At 41.4% G+C, this 5,343-nt stretch overlaps 1 pseudogene; it reads left to right on the top strand.

Moving 5' to 3' along the window:
- Nucleotides 1-4,322: 4,322 nt before the first annotated feature.
- Nucleotides 4,323-4,871, top strand: LOC110303632 (ferritin light chain 1-like; annotated as a pseudogene).
- Nucleotides 4,872-5,343: the final 472 nt, after the last annotated feature.

Below are 5,343 nucleotides of genomic sequence, written 5' to 3'. Positions count from 1 at the left end.
AGAATCAAGTGTTAAAATTTGGGGCTCATGGATCCAGAAGGTTAGAGCCCATGACTATTTGAAAAGGTGAATGGCATCTGAAACATCTTCTGGATATATGCCCAGGAGAGGTATTGCTGGATCCTCCGGTAGTACTATGTCCAATTTTCTGAGGAACCGCCAGACTGATTTCCAGAGTGGTTGTACAAGCTTGCAATCCCACCAACAATGGAGGATTGTTCCTCTTTCTCCACATCCTCACCAGCATCTGCTGTCACCTGAATTTTTGATCTTAGTAACTCTGACTGGTATGAGGTGGCATCCTTAATCATCAGGGAAATGCAAATCAAAACAACCCTGAGATTCCACCTGACACACCTCCTCTTACAAGGCCATGCCTTCTAATTCCTCCCTTGGCCTTGATCCCTTGAAAGTTCTGTTTCTTCCTTAAGCATTTGAAGAAGAGGATGTAAGAGGTGTCAGTTATTGTCAGCTCAGTATTACTCTTATGTGATGATTCCTGCTTGCAATTATCCTTCACATTCCATCATGCTTTACGCAGGCTATCTTGAAGACTGCAATTGCGTTGCTTTAGGCTAGAATCTGAGCAGGAAAATTGCTCGTGATGGAAACTGGGTATGAAGCTCCCCATCTTTTGTAAAAAATTTAATTACAAATACCAAAAATGAGTGCAGGCATTTGTGGGGGTGGAAGGCTTACAGCCATCTTAAATGGACCCATGAAAAAGATGATTAAAAAGTACATGTCCAAGCCCTGGTCACTGAAGAGCCTTACATGGTCTTTCTTTCATGAGCAGAGTTAAAAGAACACTTGAATAGGTCATTCTAACGCACACCTAGAAAACCTGCTCTTGTGACTTTGGTGAAAGAGGGTTCAACGTCAGCCAGCATAGGCTACTTGTCAGTCAGAACATGCCTTGTAAAAGAAACCAAACCAGGGCTGGAGAGATGGTTCAGTGGTTAAGAACCCTGACTGCTCTTCCAAAGGTCCTGAGTTCAATTTCCAGCAATCACATGGTGGCTCACAACCATCTGTCATGGGATCCGATGCCCTCTTCTGGTGTCTGGAGAAAAGAAAAGAAGCCAAACCAAACCAAACAGTAAAAATTGAAAAAAAAAGGTTTCTGAAACTTTGGAACATTCCACCTCAGCAATTGACTAAAGGTGGATATAACTCTGATAGCCATGAAGGCCCTGGGCACAATGGAATTAGCTCTAGAACACGAGTCACCCATCCCACCAGCACTTAGCCCAAGGAACTGTGTGGATATAAAGGGATAAAAATGCTTCTTCCTGAAGGTGCAGTAGCTACCAAAATACTTCTTGGCAATTGACATGAGGTGAATATAGGATTCAGTTTTTTACAATGTGTTTGCCTGTAAAAGAGTTTGAAGAGAATACTTGCTTTTCAGCCAGCTGTTCAAAATTGTTGATGAAGTGCTTAAGGAAAACCACCTGGTACAATTAAAGAGATTGGGACAATCTAATTTTGAAAGGATTTTGTTGTTGTTGTTGTTGTTGCTTTAACAGTTTGCTTCTGATGTTACAGTTTGAAAATCGTTGTTAGCTAATAATACCTGCGGGGGAAATGAGAATCAGTTTTCTCCAATGGTGTCTCCCTCATTATCTAAACTATCATGAAGGGAAGTCCTATGCCTTGGTGCATTTGCCAAAACAGAATGGACTCTATGTTTTTGTATGTGTGCTTTTTGTTTTGTTTTACTATTTTTTTAAGTTACTATTGTTTTTATTTGTTTGTTTGGAGAGTGAGAGGACACAAACTTTGGAGTCTATGGAGGCAGAAAGTATCTGGGAGGCATTGGGGGAAGGGATATAATATGATCTTGATCAAAATATATTTTATAAAAAATTATGTAAAAGATAAATTAATTTAAAAAAGTAGTCCAAACAGAAGTTCCAACTTACATAGTCATCTATTGTGAGCTATAAACAGTATAAATATGGATAGTGGGGATTTCACAGAGCCACATCCCTAGGTAAAAGGAGACTGCTGAGGGAGGCAGGCAGAATTGTATTTAACAGGGCTGAGGCCCCAGTAGGTCATTGTATCCCAAGTGGTCAACTTTAAACAAGTAAACATAGGAGCAACAATGGACAGTTTACTATATATTATAGATTTTACATTATATATAAATATGTATTGTGTGTAACAACAGTAATTGTAGATGATGTCATGCACTTGATAAGGATGGAGGGAAGAGTTGGAGTGAGAAGAGGGGTCAGAAATGGGCTACACACAGTATTAAGGAAGAAAATTCTCAGAAGAGTATTCAAACTGAAAATACAGTATTCAATAGTAAGGAAACTTAACAGGTTTCCTTACTATTAGCAAAAGCAAGACTTCTCATCTTTTCATGAGTGTGATATTAGTGCCACACACCCTGCATTTGTGTCTTCTCACTGTAAAGATTTTAATTCTGATGCTTGCTTTTCCACACTGGACATATGGTGATGTATTAAAAACTCTCCAAGCCTCAAACCTTGTTTGAAAAAGTTGATACTGGGTCTGTCATGTTCTGGGATGAAGATGACATCAGATAACAGACAGGAGGCACTTCCTCAGAACCAACTCTTCCTTTATTTTGCTTTGGTAATTAGAATGTGTCAAACTGTACCCATCACATGCACCAATGACAGTGTAGTATTGAATACCATGCCTTTCTCTCTGTAGCCTTCACTTCACTGGACAAACTGGGGATGCAGTCCTTATCTGTGACAAGCCATTCTGTGGCAGAGAAAGATGCCTCAAGAAGGAAACAGATGGTGATGATCTGGGGATGTTACTGGGTATGTTGTCTTTGATGTGTTTATACTAGGCTAGTCAGATGTCATGATAATGATCATAAGATAATAATAAACAGACTACATGGTCCAGGGCATTGGTTCATCACTTATTATTGCCAGAGCTAGTAAGTAATATGCACAAAGAAGGATTTGTCTTTGTATTTATCACTCTGCCTATCATGATAGGAAAGATGACAAGAACTTTGTCATATGCAGAATTCACATCTGTACTCTGAAGTTCATTCAAATCTGCACTTCTGATAAGCTGACCAGTTTCTTATATTGCAAACCCACTTTTCAGGACAGAAAAAATGTGAGTGGATCTTTTCTAATATTACAGAAATATTTTCCCTTCTCTCCTCTCTCTGAAAAGTGAATGTCAGGGCAGATGTGTTGCTCTCATCTGGCATCCAGGGGAATCATGCAAGCTTCTGCAGCCAGAAGAGAGATATCAGCAATCCCCAGCACACATCTGTCTCTATCCCTCTATAGGTAAGGCGCTGAATCTCCTGATTTCTCTCACTTGGGTCTGGTTCAGCTCCTACCTGTTGTGCTGTATGAGAAATCATCCTTTAGATTTGCAAGACAATCTAACTATGGAGAAGACATCAATGCAGATACTGACACCACTGTAAAGACTGTAGAACTCAGGACAGTGACTACAGTTTTCTCTGATGTTCTTTAGGAAGAAACTGTATCCAGTATAACTGGAGAGTATACCCTGCTTATGAAATATTTGCCCTTTGCATCAGAGTTCATCTGTACAGTCACTAACACCTCTGTTTTGGTGCAGTTCCATTTTAATAAATATTTGACATGTTGGTAACCATGAAAAACACTTAAGATGTGACTTGATAAATAGCATAGCTTTCTTCTCTCAAAGGCATCAGTAATTTTTGAGTCTACTCTCAGATGTCAATCATTTTTTGCCAAACTAGCAGAGATTAATATTAATTTTTAATGAGTTGAGGCATCATGCTACCATATTTACTCTAATTTGAAATATAAGATATGTTTTCTCCAGTACTGAATGGGACAGTTCAGATGGGCTTCAGTGAGAAGACGGACATGCTCACAGAAACAGCCAAAATTGAAGAAGAATAGTGGTCAGGGCTTCTTTTTATTACAGGACACTGAATCTACAAACCTCATGGTTCAGAAGAAAGTATAGTGAATGTCACTGACAAATATCAAGTCAACTGTGTGATACTTAAATTTCATTGTCAGATCAACTGGATCTGGAATCAAGAAGATGCCTCACTGCTGGCTGCTGCCATTCCTCATGGATGTAAGAACCGGGCTTCAATTAGGCTTACAGAGCCTTGGAGGTCCCGTGGATCTGTGTCTTGCTTTAACAGTGTTTGAACGGAACAGACCCAGGGACTCCCACTGTGCTTGCTTCCAGCTGTCTTACAAGTCTCTCCAGTCGCAGTCTCCTGGACCATCTCCTTGCCGCCTTCAGCTCCTAGGACCAGTCTGCACCATCTCTTCGCGGTTAGCTCATACTCTGGATCAGTCATGACCTCTCAGATTCGTCAGAATTATTCCACTGAAGTGGAAGCTGCTGTGAACTGCCTGGTCAACCTGCATCTGCCAGCCGCCTACACCTACCTCTCTCTGGGCTTCTTTTTTGACCAGGATGAGGTGGCTCTGGAGGGCGTAGGCCACTTCTGCGAATTAGCCAAGGAGAAGCAAGAGGATGCCTAGTGTCTCCTTGAGTTGCAGAACGATTGCGGGGGCCGTGCACTCTTCCAGGATGTGCAGAAGCCATTTCAAGATGAATAGGGTAAAACCCAGGAGGCCATGGAAGCTGTCTTGGCCATGGAGAAGAACCTGAACCAGGCCCTCTTGGATCTGCATATCCTTGAGTCTGCCTGCGCAGACCCTCAACTCTGTAACTTCTTGGAAAATCACTTCCTGGATAAGGAGGTGAAGCTCACCAAGAAGATGGACAACCACCTGACCAACCTCCATAGGATGGCAGGGCCAAAACCAGTGCAGACTGGAGTGCCCCAGGGATTTTTGGGCAAGTATCTTTTTTGGCGCTTCACTCTCAAACAAGACTAGGAGGCCTCTGTGCCTTCCAAGGGGCTCCACCTCTGCTCTGCACCAGCCTGCCTTGGGACCTCCATCTGAATGAACCTCTCAAGCCACTAGGCAGCTTTGTAACCGCTCTGGAGCCTCTGTCAAGTATTAGACCAAGTAAAAGTAAAGCTTTCTGAGACAAAAAAAAAAAAGAAAAAGAAAAAGAAAAAGAAAAAGAAAAAGAAAAAGAAAAAGAAAAAGAAAAAGAAAAAAAAGAAAGAAAGAAAAGAAAGGAATGAAAACCACTCACTCTCCAGAAAACTGAGGTTTCTATCACTACATTCAGACTGCTAAGGAATCAGGTCTTGTGGACAGGAGAGTTGCGAGGTTTTCAATTTCTCTGTCTACCATGCATGCCTGGTTGTACTACCCAGCCACTAACATAACAATCTTCTGTTAGTACACACACACACACACACACACACACACACACACACGCACACACACACACTTT

Source organism: Mus caroli, unplaced genomic scaffold (genome assembly GCF_978045245.1).
Source record: "Mus caroli unplaced genomic scaffold, Mus_caroli_1 scaffold_9, whole genome shotgun sequence".
NCBI classification, from domain to species: domain Eukaryota; kingdom Metazoa; phylum Chordata; class Mammalia; order Rodentia; family Muridae; genus Mus; species Mus caroli.
This window is presented reverse-complemented; position numbering and strand designations above follow the sequence as displayed.